The 16,724-nt window shown below is 38.1% G+C and overlaps 1 protein-coding gene across 2 annotated transcripts in view; it reads left to right on the top strand.

Annotated features, from left to right (window-relative positions):
- Positions 1 to 16,357, top strand: part of RWDD3 (RWD domain containing 3) — a 67,358-nt gene extending 51,001 nt beyond the window's left edge. For both annotated transcript variants that reach the window (XR_005577001.2, XR_012512578.1), the window contains exon 6: positions 1,403 to 16,357. The gene's annotated coding sequence lies outside the window, so the exon portion shown is untranslated. The remainder of the gene's footprint in view (positions 1 to 1,402) is intronic.
- The last annotated feature ends 367 nt before the right edge of the window (positions 16,358 to 16,724 follow it).

Genomic DNA, 16,724 nt, shown 5'->3' with positions numbered 1-16,724 from the left:
GTAAGAGCTTTATATATTGTAGCTATTACTGTAATTTGTCCACTTATTTACTTTAGAGATGTAAGGAATCTCAATAGTACTCTTTGGCACAGAGTGCCATCATTCAAATGTTAAGGTTTGCTTCATTTTTGATATCTTGGTGACCTGCAATGTCCCTAGTTTCTATGATATGAGCTTTATAGTTGTGTTTTCAAGTCAGTATTATTTTTTCTTCTGGCATATACATTTTATCTCATGATAGAGTCATAAACATCTGTATGAAATTCAGGGCTCACAGCATTAATCCAAAATATCTTAATGAAGAACTGATTTGCAGCTAATCTCTATGAAAACACTTTGTTAGAATCAGTAGTGATTAAGTTAATTTTGAAGGAATAACCCTAACAGTATGTTTTCATTTGGAAAGAGGGGAAAGAGTTTCATTTTTCATTTGAATAAATCTTTATGGAGTATATACTATGTTCCAGGGTCTATACCTGGATAGAGTGAATATATTTCAAATGTTCACTTAGCAATTAGGCAAGGCTGTCTGTTACATTGTGTTAAAATGGATTATGATTCTGAGCCCGCAGGAAAGAGTGCTGGGGCTTGGGAGGGGAGGTGACAAAATTAGACTCTGTATTTGCTGTTCATGATGTAATCATAACAATCTATCCCAGATCTCAACCTGAGTCATGTTGTATTAGAATCTCATTGTTTTTATAAAATGCTTTGAAGATGTTGTTTTTAGATTATTTCCGTTCTATTATTTATGTAGATGCACACATATATAATATAATAATATTAATCATATATTATGTGATTTCTGGTATATTTTGCCTCACCCATAAGATTATTTGATACTGTTTTTGTATGACCAATGTATAGGAGTTTATCTTCAAAGAGAAGTTATTAATTATCTTCAGATACATAACAGAGATACAGTCTTTGCCCTTTAGGAGTTTGGAGCTTAAAACAGGCAGCACTAAGACCGAAACACCCTATAAATATCAAACAGGTACATAATTTGAATAAAACATTTTGTGTTTCCAGAAATGTCACTTACTTACCTTAATCAGCTTGTGTGCTAGTAATTTTTGCATCTGTTTCTGCAAAACCAGAAAGAACTAATGATTCAATTTTAATGGCAAAAGAGCAGAGATGTCACAAAATCATACAGTTCTTTAAATTTGTTTGTTCCACACATCTTATTATTGTTATACTCATTCTCTATGATTACTACACTAAAGTATTAACCTTTTAAGAAAATTCATTGCACAGTTGGTTGCAGTACTGTGATCTGCCAAATTATAGCACTCTGAATGTTTACAAGTCATCGAGATTCCCCAGAGGCTCTACCTAAATTCCCTGAAGGGAAAGAAAAATTAAAATCATTGTTTCCCCCTTCTGTTTTTGTTCACAGAGAGAACAGACTTGTTTGTCAAGAACAAACACACAGAGCTGAGAGATCAGGAAATGGTGGGACCAGGGAGCCAGCCTCTGCTTTGCTTAACACGATTGGAAGGAGTGACTCCAACAGCCAGTCACCAGGAGGCGTCTCAGTGTCTGGGGAGAATTCGTGTGAACTGTCAGCTGAAAGCATTGACAGCTTCCCATTAGTAATGAATTATGGAAATAATTTTATTAATTTCTTCACCTCAATCAGTACATGTTAGTGAAAGTTGCTCAACCAAACATCAAAGAACCATTGCATTTTAACCTTTTAGTCTTTTACCATGTAACCAGGAACAGCAAAGAAATAAATTAGTGTAGCATTCCTTAAAAAAAAAAATGCCTGGAGATAAGGAGTGGACATAATTTTTTCTGTTTTTAATTTAATAGCACGTTTATGGTTTTATGCAAAACCATTCACATTACATTTGACCCTCTGGGAGCTGCTTTTTTTGTGTGGATATAATTTTGAGTCTTTAATAATCCGTTGTTAAACCCAGTCTGAGTTTGATTAATGAATTGTGATGAACCGGTGCATTAATTTGCAGGTTTGGTCTAATGCCCTAAAAGGCTGCTTTGTTGCACGTTATTAATGCTCAACTCTTCAAGAGGAGCCATGGGGTGGCGGCAGTGTGTCCCGTAATGAACAAGCGACACGATTGAACAGTCCCAGTGATAGAGCTGTAGCTCTAGAAGTCACCATGGAGCTATGTTATTGAAAGAAAGAAAATCCTGATTTAGCTTAATGCCCTAAACAGGGGGCCACAGACCTCCAGCTCCACAGGTCTCCGGATGGAATTCAGGGGGAATCTGTGAATTTTGATAGGAAAAATATCTTTTATTAACCTCTAACTGAAATTTAACATCATTCAATTATGAATGTAGGTGACAACCATAGTATTCTTAGCTGTGTCTGTGACTTTGTCATCTCTGGAAATCACAGATATTTCCATAACACATTATAGAGGTGCAAGTACTTCACCATGTCATTTGTATTTGCTGCTACCTCAGAATTATAGTAAATATGAGGACAGCTGCCTGACTTATTTAATGTAATAAAGAAGTACATATATTACTATCTTGTTCATTTTTTAAAAAATGACTATTTCCAATATAACTGGTTTCATTTGTAATTTTATTTTAAATATTAAAAATAAGATTCCAAGAAGGGGTTTATGGCCCCCAAATGGTTAAGAACCCCCTTTCCTGAGTGACTGCTGTCTGTGCTGCCCCTTAGTGATACTTTGATCTGTTCCTCAGAGCTGTAGTTTCAGGAACATGCAAGCTTCAGATTTGTTACCAATGCAGCCATGATAGCAATGACTAAGCTGTGCAAATGTCATCAACTGATCAATTACTCCCCTCCTCACTTTCCTTCTCCTAAGCTCGCGAAGCTATGAACTGTTTGTTTTACACACTGATATTTCCCCAACACATATCTTATTTGACACACAGTAGGCACTTAGTCAACATTGAAAATATGAGTGACAGCTTTAAGTGAAAGTATTTTTTTTGCCCCATTTGAGTAAATCTAGGTTTTAAAATCCTTTTTTTAATGAAATAAAATTTTATATCCACATTCTAAAGAGTTTATTACATTATAAAAGGTATTTACAAGGCATTAGAAATGTTTATAGAAATAATATTGACCAGTTTATTGTTCAGCTGCTCAGTTTATCAGGGCACTGTTGATTCTCATAACTGATTTTTTCAAAGCATTGTTATAATTAAACGAAGAGAACTGGAATTCTCCAAAGACAAATATAGCGTTAGAGAGTTAGGAAAATCAGATTAAGTAAAAAGATGAGCCTGTGTGTTGGGAGTGCCATGTAAGTGTGTGGATGTGTTTGTGTGTCTCTCTGTGTAAAGAGATCCAATGTAGTGAAAGAGTCTTTAGAGCTGTAAGTTGCCTTAGAGATTATTTTTCAATTTAATTTAACAAGTATTGAAACTGAAGCACAAGGAGGTTAAATGACCAGTGACCTCCTAATTGCTAAATCCAATAAACTCTTCTCAGACCTTATCTTATTTGACCATGCTATTGCATTTTATGTTGTTTACCTTCTCCATTCCTGTGCATGGGCTGCTTCTGCCACTCAGAATGCCCTCCATTCCACTCCTCCTATCCTTGCCCCCTGCTCTTCTCCTAGGACAACCCATCTTTTAAGCTGTCCTGGTCTCCAGCCCTCAAGCAGAACTTTGTTTTAGTTTAGTGTTTCTCAGTTTTTCTCATTATTTTTTCCTAATAGCCTTTTCAGACATTTTCTCCCCTTAATTCTCTTCACTTTTCCCCTTGCCCCATTCTCTGGTGGAATTTTAATGCTGCAGATAGACTTGTATATATTTTTATGCATTGTGACCTTTAGGAAGGCAACAAACGCTTATACTATCTAAGATTTTTTTCCCCCTCAAGGACCACTTTCTCCTCCTTTGGGTAAGATCACCCTTGTTGAGAACATGTGCTCCAGTGAAACCCAAACGTCACAAGACTTTCCCCATCCTGTGGAATCAAAATAGGGTCACAAAGGGCTCCAACCTTTGCCCATTTTGCTAAGTTAAATTCCATGGGATTTCTTCCCTCCCCAGACTCCTCATGATATCTATCTGTTGTTAGGAAATTAGTCTTTGTTCTGTCTGCCTGTAGGGAGCCGGGACACAATATTGTGCTTCAGAATAAACTGTATAAAAGTCGTTCTCCTTTTTGCCCTTGGTCGTGATGGTTCAGCCTGACAGAGGGCCGCTGGTGAGCAGTGAATCTCAGGACCCTCTGTGTTGCTGCTGCAGCTGCCTGATGGGGTGGGAAAGACAGTCACTATCTCTGCTCTTGCTTGGCTGCAGGTGCTTATGTTTTCTGGCCTCGGTCTAAATATCTGGTAAAGTAATTGCTCAGCCAAATGTGCACTGCAGCAATATTTTGTGGTGATGTAACTCTTTCAACTCCCATCTCACATAGCCATGTTCTCTAGGTGCATTCAGGATACCAGTTTCAACTATCTGGATGCCTCGTAGTCTCTCCTGCCTTCAAGCTTGGCTCATGTTGTTTCATCTTCCTGGAATATTCTTACTTCTTCTTTTCCACTAGAAAACGCTACTCTCAGTTGCAATATCATTTCTTTCAGGAAGCTTCTTGGATGCCTGTTCAGAATCGGTGTTATTTCTCCTGTGTGCTCTGAAGGTGTCCTGGATTCCTAGGTTATTATATACAGATTGTTTCTTTGTGTATATATTCTATCATACTCCAAGTTCCTTGAAGGCAGAAAGCACGTAGGGTTGTCAGATTTAGCAAATAAAAATACAGGACTCCCAGTTAAATGTAGTTTCCAGATAAACAACAGGTAAGTTTTAGTATAAGTAGTTCCATAATTGGATATTTGAATATGGAACATACATATTTGAACATTTGAGTGCAGAAAATACATATACTAAAAAATATTCATATTTATATGCCATTCAAATGTAACTGGTCATTTTATATTTTATCTGGCAATCTTATGAACATATATTGTGCTTATTGTATTCCTGGAGCCTAGCACAGTTCCAGTCATCTAGAAAGTACTCCATACATGTTTGTGAAATGAATAAATTTATTCTAGATGCTGGAGACAAAGCAGTGAATGAAAACAAGAGTCTTTACCTTCTTGGAGATTACATTCCAGTGGATGAATACAGATGACAAATAAATAAGCAAAATATATAGTATGTCAATGTTGGTAAGAAGCATGGAGGAAAATACAGGAGAAAAGAAGACATAATAAGGAACAGTTTTTTTTCTCTCCAAACTGGCTCTGTGTTCATTTGTTCTCATCTCAGCTGATGGCAGTTCTATTTTTCCATTTGCTTGGATCAAAACTCTGGAAGTTATCTTTTCTCTTTCTCTTCCACCCCTCATCCAACCTGTTAGGAAATTATTATGATTTTTTACCTTCAAAATATATCCAGAATCTGACCACTTACCATTACCTCTACTGGTAGCTCCTTGCTCCAAGCCAGCGTCATCTCTTGCCTGGGTTATTGCAATAGCATTGCAAGATGGTGACCCTTCTGTCCTTGTCCTTCTATATCCCATTGTCGACACTGTAATCAGACCAAGTCTTTTAAAGGTGAGTCAGATCATACCATTTTTCTCTTTAAAACTCTCCAGTGGCTCCCCACTTATTTCATTCTAAAAGATGAGGTCCTTAAAATGACTCTCATGGTTCTTCATGAGAATGCCTATTCCAACCCCGATTTCCCATCCTCCTCCTGTTACTTCTCTGACCTCTCCTCAAAAACTTTATCTCTCTAAGATGAGCAACTAACTATCTTGGTTTGCCATGCATTCTCCTGGCTTTACCACTGAAAGTCACACATCCGAGGATACCCCTGAGTCCCTGGAAAACTTGGACAGTTACTCGCCCTACAAACCACTCTGGTCATAGATGCCTTTTTACTGATCCTCAGGCATGTTGGACACACTCACTCCTACCTTTGGCTTTGGCATTTGTTCTGCTTATTTGGAAAGTTCTTTCCCCTACATCTGCATGACTGATTTCCTTACTACCTTCGAAATTTTATTCTGATTTCATTCTCACTAAAGCTTGCCTTGAACACCCTATTTCTAATTACAGCTCTCTTCTCATTGCCTCTTAACAGTGTCATTCATATCCCTTACCCTGTTTTAGTTTTATATGCATAGCATTTGTATACTTCTAAAACACTATAATTATTGATGCATTTATGCTTATTGTTTTCCTCTGCTAAACTGTAAGCCCCATGAATGCAGAAATCTTTGTTTTGTGTGCTATTTTGTCCCAAGCACCTAGAACAGTACTTGCTTCATATTGGTGCTGGATTAATATTTGGTGAATTAAACTGAAGAGGGATTGGAGGTTGTTTGGGGTGGAGGGAATTTCAATGATAAATAATGGTCATGGAAGAAGGTGCTAATGAAGAGACCTGCTTTGTGAATCCAGGAGAAGAAACAAGGAGAGGAAATGGTGAGTGCAAATGTCATGAGGCAGGAGTGTGCCTGGCCTGCCTGGGAAGAGTGATGAGGCAGTAGGGCTGGAGCAGAGCAAACACAAGGTAGTGGTAGGAGGTGGTATAGGAGAGGGGTTGGTGTTTCAAATCATGTAGAGACCAAGATTATAACAATCCTTTGGATTTCACTGTGCATGAAATAAGAATCCAGTTGGACAATTTGGTGGATGGAGATTGGTGACATGATCTGATTCAGCATTAACAGTTCATCCGGTGGCTGTATTGACCAAAGACTACAGGGAACAAGGGCAGAAACAGGGAAAGCAGTCATGAAATTGAAGAGAGAGAGGTGCTGTTGGTTCAGACAAGATTAGTAGCTGGGAAGGTAGCTGGAAATGGCCAGATTCTGGATGTATTTTGGATTAAAGCCAACAGGAAATGTTCATGAACTGAATGTGGAATGTGAGAAAAAGAGGAGTCAGGAATAATTTCTTATCTGTTTTTAAGTAAACTTTTCCTTCAAATACAGCATGCATGTAGAAAATGCCCAAAGCATAAATGTGCAGCTTGGGGAATTTTTCACAAAGGTAAAACACTCATGTAATCACCTCCTCCTGCAAGACACAGAACATTACCAGCTCCTGAGGGGCCCTGCCTGTGTCGCGTCCTGGTCATCTTCCCTCTTTTCTCAAGTGACCACTGCCACTGGCTTTTCCCACTAAGAACAGGTTGGCCTATATCCATAAGTTTTAATATGTTATGTTATTGTCATTCAGTTCAAAAATATTTTCTAATTTCCATTGTGATTGCTTCTTTGACCAGTTTCCAAACATTTGTGGGATGTTTTGGTTACCATTGTTGTTGTTTTTTTTTTTTTAACTCGTTTCTAACTTAATTCTACTGGGGTCAGAGAATGTATTAATGGTTTCAATATTCTGAAATTTGTTTGAACTGGGGACTTGTTTTATGGGTCAGCATATGGTCAATCTTGGTAAATGTCCCATGTTCTCTTATTAGATGCAGAATTTTTAATATGTTGATTAAGTCAAGTTTATCAATGATACCATCTAGTTGATTGTTTAGTAAGTAACTGAGAAAAATACATTAAAGTATCCACTATCATTGTGGATTTATCTCTTCATACTTTTAACTCTGTCAGTATTTACTTACATTTTTTGAGAGAATACAAATCTGAAATTATCTTGTCTTTCTGGTAGATTAATTTTAAACACCATTATCAGATCTCCTTTTTTATGTTTCACAGTGGTGTTTGCATATCTCTCCTCCCATTCTTTTACTGTCAACCCTTCTGTGTCCTTATACTTAAGATGTGCTTATTTAGGCAACCATATGATTGAATTTTTATTTTTTTGTTGAGTTGGATAAGCCTTGTCTTTTAATTGAGGCATTTAGTACATTACATTTAATGTAATTACTGATATATTTGGAATTATACTTATTGGATATAACAACATGCATTATCATTTACTTAATAGAGTCTGATATAATTAGTAGTTTTATCACTTCTCAGCTAATGCTAGGATTTAAGAACATATTAACTTCATTTATTTCCTTTGGCTGTTTGAGTTATTGCTGTCATACATTTTAATTATACATGTATTTTAAACTCCATAAAATATTATTATTATTTTGTAGTCAATAGTCATTTATATTTATACTCATGTTTACCTCTCTATTGCTCCTCATTCCTCTCTGCAATTCTATCTTTCCAGCTGAAATCATGTTCTTTCTGTCTAAAGAACTCCCATCAGTATTTCTTTTAGTATAGATCTGCTGACAGAAATCTGTATTATCTACAAAATTTTGTATTAAATTGAAAAGGTATTCACTGGATATAGATTACTATGTTGCCAACAATTTCTTTCAGCGCTTTAAGATGTTATTCTGTTTTCTTCTGGCTTCCACAGTTTCTGTTGAGAACTTAGCTGTCATTGTAGATCCTTTGAAGGCAATTTGCTTTTTTATCTGGCTGTTCTTATGGTTTATTATTTGTCTTTGGCATTTGGCAGTTTTACCGCGAAGTGACTAGTAATGTATTTATCCTGCTGAGGTTTAACATCTTTTATCTGTTCTGGAAAATTTGCAGACATTTTCTCTTTCAATATTGGTTTTGCCACTATTTCCTCTCTAATTCACTTCTGGGACCTCATGTACACTTGTGTTAGCATTCTGCCACCTCCCATCTGTCTCTGGTACTCTTCTCTATATGTTTATTTTCTCACTTCATGCTCTGGTCTGAGTATTTTCTACTGAGATATCTTACAGTACTAATCTTGTTTTCACCTGTGTTTAGTCTACTATTAAACTCATCTATTGAATTGTTAGCTTTATTATATTTTTTCAGTTCCAGCATTTTCACTTGATTTTTAAAAGATTTCATTTGTCTGGCGAAGCTTTCTTATCCTCTGTGTTTTGAACATTTGAATCCAAGTTTGATAACTCTATTATTTGGATCATCTCTGGCCCTGTTTCTATTGTCTTTTTACTTTTTGTCCTGTTTCTTGGTATATGTGGCATTTTTAAATTGAGTGCCAGACATTTTGTATGAAAAATTGTAGAAGCTCTAGATGACTTCTACTTTATACAGTCATAGGCAGCTAGAATAAGGGCAAAGAAACTCAATCTCAATCTAATCAGTGTATGCCTGAAAAGAGATTGGGTTGTAGAATTTATAAGGCTCTAGGGTCATCCACCCGGGCTCGATCTGCAAGCTGGGTAATCTTGGCCAAGTGACTTAGTATTTCTATTCATCAAAATTCTCAAGAATCACGCAGGAAAACTAATAGTACTTCCTCATAGGGTGGCTAAAAAGATTAAACAAATTAATATAGAAAAATTACTCAGAATAGTACCTGGTCAATATAGTGGTCAATTAGTGTTTGCTAGTGTAGCCTTTTTTTTTTTTTTTTTTTTTTTTTTGAGACAGGATCTTGCTCTGTTGCCCAGGCTGGAGTGCAATGGCACAATCACAGCTCACTGCAACCTCAACCTCCTGGGCTCAAGTGACTCTCCCACTTCAGCCCCCCAAATAGCTGGAACCATAGGTATATGCCACTATGCCAGGCTAATTTTTAGATTTTTGTAGAGATGATATCTTGCTATGTTGCTCAGGCTGATCTCAAACTCCTGCCAGCCTCAAGTGATCCTCTCGCCTCGGTCTCCCAAAATGTTAGGATTACAGGCTACACTGTTTCCTGCCTAGTGCAGCTATTTATTTGTGCCCTGATCAGACAAAAACTTAAGGCCAAAATCTTCTCTCTCATTGCCTGACTTTAACAAATATTTATTGGGATGGCAGCTAATGGAATTCAATATGTGGGAAAAGATCAGACTTTGTTAAAAGATAGAATCAGAAAATAGAGTGGAATTATAAAACTGAAAAGCTCTTGCTGTATTGAAAATAGTCAAAGAGGTAATGCAGGCATCTCGGTGCTGGTCCATGGTTATCCCAGATAATTTTCTACATGAAATTCAATCAGTTCATATACCACTAGATGGAGTTTCAGGGCACAAGTCTTCGCATCTGAAGTGGAATTTGAGGACTGGTCAATTTCTTGCCTTCTGTCCCTGGAGTGGGAGTGAAGAGTTGCTAAAAGGAAGCAAAGCTTAGGAAGAGGAAGTGAATAACCTTAGTTCTCTCTCCATTCTATCTCTCAGACTTCCTTTGCCCTCTTTTGGAATGGTGAATTCTTGATCTAGGCTCCAGGAATGATGTTCTGTCAAACTGAGGATTAAACACAATTTCATTAGAGAAGTTTCCAACTAATGTTTCTTTCTCACTCTTATAGGAATCATCCTAGTAGGATCATTTCAGTTCGCTGCGATTCAAGGTACATGATTATGCCACAGACACTGTACATGAAGCAATCTGTGTTTTGACTGGTGATAAATTGATAATCACCTACCTGGTTAAGCCAGTCCACAGAGAGGCAGTTAATATTGTGAAACTTCAATAAAGTCGGCTGTCAATGCAATAGATATTGCAGGTGAACTCCTTGATCTCTCATTGTAATCCTTAAAATCTCTGTTATCCATCACTCCATAATACATTTGTTTAGCAGGGAAGTAGGCTTCTAAAATCTCACCATCAAAGTAAACCTCAACAATAACATTTCTAAATCTGACACCCAAGTCTCCACAACCCTCAGAACACTATTTAGCCATCAAATTTAGTGAGGTGATATAAATTTACAGAAGGATGGCAAGAGATGACAAAGTGTTCCCCTGTCTTTTATGGAACAATACAAACGTTTTAAAAGTATCTTTTTTGCACTCCCCTTACCAATCAGGCATTTAAGTAGTAGGTTTTGGTATTAAGCTTTCCCTTTCCTGGACAGGTCAAAATGCAGACTTCCTAAAGTTTATAAGATTTTCCAATTACTAAGTCTTTAGTGGTACGCAGTAGAGTAAGAATCACATTATAGAAGGTATGGCTTTATTTTCATTGTTGGAAGCAATACTGTTAAAAAACAAATAATAGTGACAGATGGTTTGTATTTAGAATAAGACATTTAATAATTAACTAACTAATTAATTAATTAATTAATTAATCTTAGCTGTCTTGTACTTAGCTTCATTATGAAAATGAGTTATCACTTAAATAATTCTTCCTGGGGAGCCTGCATTCCACAAAGGCCAAAACTCAAGAGTAAAACCAGTCATGGCTCCACTTAGCATTTCTAGGCTGTTACCCTTTATGAAGAAGACATTGGGTCTTCCCCTGGAATATTTTGAATTTATATGAACATTCTAATGAATGATCTTATTGTATGTGGTTCAATCTCCTGAGGAAAGAATTTTCTTCTATTTAATCTCAGGAAATAGGATCAGCTCTGCCAAAGTATCATGGAGCCTAAGGAAATACTTCCTGTATTTAAATTAAGCAGCTTTAAAATTGCTTGAAGGGGTCTCACTAATTAGAATTCCAGTGGAGGAAGCTTGGGAAGATTTCAGACTGTATCTGAATCCACTTCTCCTCTACTCCTGGTGGGAATTTTGAAAGGATTTTTATAGTTTCCCTAGGCAGTCAATTACAGATCTTCTTTTTCCAGTAATTTTTGAATTTTTTATTCTCAAATATCAGAATGCATAAAGGAAAATATATCCTTTAAGCTACGGTATAAGACACTGCGATTCAACCAAAGGTTTCTTATAGTTTGGAAAAAATCTTTAGTTTTTCTTAACTTTATTCAGAATTGTCTTGGGAGAAGTATGTAATCAAGACTTGCTGAGGAAATTGACTTTTCTTCATGACAGCAAGCTCCTTGAGAACAGGGACACGTATGTGACATCGTAACTTTTCTTGGAGCACCATGCACGGTATTTTGTACAAAATATAAGCTCAATAAATGTGTAATTAAATTTACTGATGTACATTGTCTTGACAAATACTTGTCAGGTATTGCAGAACATTCTCTAATTCGGAAAGACATGGGATATTATAAGATGTGTTTCAAGGAATCCTTAACCCATTTTATTTGCAATCAGTTTCTCATACCAATGGGACTTTTTTGGTTTCAGTCAAATGCTGCTAGTTGATAGAATGTTTTAATCCTATCCTAACTAAATTTAATGAAATAAAAGTAGAGGAAAGAAGAACAATACTTCAAAACCGCTTTTTTTTCCCATGTGGTGCATTATCTGCAAAAAAGTTATATCTAACGTGGTAATTAAATTTTCACAAACTTATTGGAGACATTGTATAATATCTTAAATCACAGTAGTAAGTGGCAAGTTGAAATATCCGGAAGAGATAGAGTAATAAGAGGTAATATTTGTTGAATAATTACGTAAGCCACATGCTTTTTTCCCTTTCACATTCAAGAATTAATTTGATCCTTTCAAACAACTGTGAATTTGGCACTATGATTAACATTTATATATGAAGAAGCCAAAGATCAAGTCATGTGGGTACATGCTGGTTTAGGAACGAGGCAGAATGAACTCGGGTGGACAATCCATTATACTCTTCTTTCCTGCCCAGCTTCCACTTTTTAAATTGTGTGAACACATACATAACATAAAACTTCCCATTTTAATTATTTCTTAAGTATAGAGTTCAGTGGCATTAAATATACTCCCATTGTTGTGCAACCATCACCACCGCCCATATATAGAAACTTTTTCATCCTTCTAATCTGAATCTCTGTACCCATCAAATCATAATTTCCCAGTCCCCTTTCCTCCTAGCCCTGGAAACTCCCGTTCTGCATTCTATCTCTGTGAATTTGACTACTCTAGGTACCAGATGAGCCACATTTTAACCTATAGGGCTATTGCCTCTCGGAGCTGGGTCACATTTTCCATTCTTTATTTGACAATTTGCTTTTTTCACAGGCAACCAACTATGTTTTAGGCCCAGTGTGATTTTTTTTTTTTTTTTTCATTCCTAGGGATGTGGGCCTATACTAGTTTCATAGTCATACCAAAGGTTTTAGATCTTTGGCATTTGATCAGATGCTTGGGTTGGAGAAAAGAAATATGGCTGAAGCACCATGACCATGCTGTGACAAGGTTAAGACCAGGTAAGCAAGACAGTAAAAGACCCTGGCTCTCTTGCTCATCACTTTGGAGAGCTGCTGTAGAGTAAGCTTCTAATTAACATTTGTTGAGTGGATCAACAAAATTGCTATTAAATGAGACTTTCCAAAACATGATCATCTCAAAAGAACATTAACTCTGAATTTTCTTGGGCTTCAAGAGGTAATGGGGACAAGCACTAACTACATGCTTGTCCCCTCTAAGATTCACTGTGACCATTCACTAATATGCTTTCCTGTGTAAAGGAAACTGATGGAAATGCAGGCCTGTGGAGCAGGTATAGCTTTTGCCTCATCTTTAAGACTTTCCTGTTTGCTTATTTGCCTCCTATACTCAACAACACTATTATGTGAGAACAGTGGGTGGGGTCATCTTAGATGAGTCACTTCGATTTCTCCCCTATAAAGAAATGGGTTAGGCTGGGCGTGGTGGTTCGTGCCTGCAATCTTAGCACTTATGGAGGCTGAGGCAGGTGGATTTCTAGAGCCCAGGAGTTCAAGACCAGCCTGGACAACATGGCAAAACCATGTCTTTACTAAAAATTAGCCGACTATGGTGATGTGCACCTGTGATTTCGGCTACTCAGGAGGCTGAGGTGGGAGGATCACCTAAGTCTGGGAAGTCAAGTCTGCAGTAAGCCAGATTGTGCCACCGCACTCCAGCCTGGGTAATGGGAGTGATAAAAGAAGGCTTGGCATTGCGGAAGATGTTCGATGAATATTTATTAAATAAATAAAATGGAAGAAACTGCTAACTTTGAAGCTAGCTCCAAAAAACAGAGCAAAAGCAACTACTTCATGGAGGAAACCACAGCATGGAGGACACTTGGAATTGACATATGGCGGACTCTGTGTTACAGATCTAGCTCAGCCTCTGCCATAGACTTGTGTCTGTTGGCAAATTATTTCACCTCCACGAGTCTCAGTTGCCTCTCTGTAAAAGGAAGAGGTTGTCGGTGGTTTTCAAACTGTGATTTTCTTTTTGTGATCTAAATCTTACTAAGAATTATAATGTGCACAATAGGTAAAAGTAAACCTTCCTGGATTGCACTGGGGAGGCATCCTGGAGTCCTGCCTACCCTGGCACCCCTCAACTCAATGGCACACAACTTGAAAGTGACCAGGCTTATTGATCTGTTAGGTCCCTCTCCAGCTGTGACATTCAAGGGCAGTGTTAATAATCAGTGTTACAAGGAGCAGTCTGGAGGCCAGTGGAGGGTTTTTGAGGATGTATTTTGAGAAGTACTTCTTTAGAGTGTCATCTTCTCCCCTCAAACCTGTTCCGATCCCTGCGGTCTCTAACCCTGTTGATGGCATTCCAATCTATGCTGTTTCCTATGCTGGAAACCTAGGAGTTAATTAAGACCCATCCCTCAGGGTCCAGATCCAATAAATCACTCTCTTTTCATTGTTGACCTCTGAATATTTCTTATATTTACCTTTTCCACTCCAGTCCCATCTTCACTATCAGAATTCAGGTCCTTATCCTCTTTCCCAACAAACTCCTTGTCAGTCTTCTGACTTTCAGTCTCCTTCCTTCCCTATCTGGTCACTCCTTTACATAATGTCTTTTAATTATTCTCCATGACCCATAGGACAGATCCCGTCTCTTTGGGAGGGCAGAGAAGGTTCTCCAAGTCTGGTCTTCCCCACCTTTCCTGCCTCTACTCCCATCTTTCTGATACTCTTCTTCATGCTCCGGCAATATCAAGCTGCCTGTAGTTCTTTGGATACACCATGTAGTTTTACAATTTCACTCCTTGTGACCTAGTAATTATTCTCCTATTTTGCCCTAAAATGTCATCTTCCCCTCTTTTCTGTAGCTAATTTCTAATTTTTCTTTAAGAAGTCAGTGCAACTGTCATCTCTGTAAAAGGCCTTTGCTGACCCCTTGGCTGAGCTAAGGATGTCTAAGTATTTCTTAGGACTCTGTACATTGCTACCACACTATATTAAAATTATTTAGGCACATGTGTCTCTTCTATAGATTGTAATTCTTAGAGACTAAGCCTTATTTCTTTTGATCCCTCGTATTCCCCAGTGCATGGCACCCACTAGGCACTCGGTAAGTGGCCTACCATGGGATCCTCTCTGGCCTCAAAACATCAGCTCCCTGAGTCAGTTTCACATATCAGTCCAGAGATTTAAGTGGCTTCAGGGGCATGTGAAGAGCTGATGTGCGGTACAATACTTTCAAATTTTGTTTTCACATAAAATATTACGTATTTGATCCTAGTGTTTATCATGAAGCTATTTTAAGCTTCAAAAGTACTGTTTGCTTTTCCTCTTAATAAACTCGTCATTTAAGAAGAGAAAAGTTAAAATACACAAGCGAATACACATTGAATAAATTTACTCAAGTAGACTTTTGGGTCTTTGAGTAAATTTCTCATTTTACCTGTGTCCTAACAAGAGTGTCCTGGAGGGTGAATGCCTGCTGTGTTCCTCAACCCTGCAGCACATGAGAATCTGTCAGGAGAGCCATCCTCTTCACTATGCAAGTCTCCTCCTTGCCTGGCATCAGAGCCACCAGGAACTTAGATAGCATCTCTGTGTGAATTGGGAAGGCAGCTCCTTTGGTGTGATGCAGCCCCAAAGAGTGGGGCTTAGCAATAGGATTGTGCCTTATGCATTAAGAAAAAAGCAACTGTTCTCTTGGGAGATGGCCCCAGAGGGAGTGAAGTTGGCTTTGAGCCCCTCTAGCAGGCACCTTTGTGAAGTGCACAGACTGACCCTGCTGAGTGCAAACAAAGAGCCACACATCTCCGCCTCACCCCACATGGTAATCTGGGGCTGCCAACCAAGCCCGAAAGGAACAGCGATGCCCTCTCTGAAGAGGATTTTGGTGGGCTTTCTTGTTAAGCCTGGTGTGCCATTCTGATGGTGCAGTGGCATACTGTGGTGCTTTCTGAGCTCTGACCCAGAGAAATCCCTTCTTTGTCACTTCGTATAGCTCATTTTGCTAAGTGACAAAGCCGAATCTGTCACAACATGAGCCAAACAAAATACCGATCACCCCCTCATATGTGCGGAACGTCTTCACTTTGACGCACTCTGTGGTAAGCGTTATTCATGAGCAGTTAATTATTGGTCTTCCTGCATAAAATGAATGTGACACTGGAGACAGATGTTTATTGTTTGTTACATATATATATTTTTTCAAAACTCCAGCTACCAAAATTGGCTGAAATTACCATCACAAAGAACTGCCTTTGTACATGCAGGGTCGTATTCTGATCTCTGACCTGCAGGAACGGCACACTGATGGGGTAATATACACATGTACAGACTTTTCTTTTTATTGACAAGATGAATGGAGTTGCTTGAACAACTGTGCTCAGGCTGAAACAACTGCTGAGTTCCACCAGGGGTTGCTGTTGAACTTCTAAAAAAAGATCATCTTTTGGAAGAGGAGGAGGGTAGTGGCGGACAGGGAGGGAGGGATGGGAATGGGGGCAGAGGAATAGAAAAAAGCAAATCTTGGAAGAAAACCTGACATTTCTGTCTGAGGTGAAGCATGCTTTGCTGATGCCACACATGGAATGTTTCGGAAGTGTCAGTAATAAATACTTCTATCAGAAATCTTCATATTCTATATTTCTGCTTATCATACCCCAAGGAGAGTCATACAAAGACATAGCTGTCAGGTTCTAATTTTGGATCTGAGAACTATGGCGGTTGTCAGGCATCTTTTCCCATGTGTGATATTTATCTTCTCTCACAAACAAACTGAGTGCAGGGTTTTTAATTAATTTCCAAGTGTCTCCCATGGTA

Source organism: Saimiri boliviensis, chromosome 11 (assembly GCF_048565385.1).
Source record: "Saimiri boliviensis isolate mSaiBol1 chromosome 11, mSaiBol1.pri, whole genome shotgun sequence".
Lineage (NCBI taxonomy): Eukaryota > Metazoa > Chordata > Mammalia > Primates > Cebidae > Saimiri > Saimiri boliviensis.
Note: the sequence above shows the minus strand (reverse complement) of the source record. Positions and strands in the feature narration are given on the sequence as shown.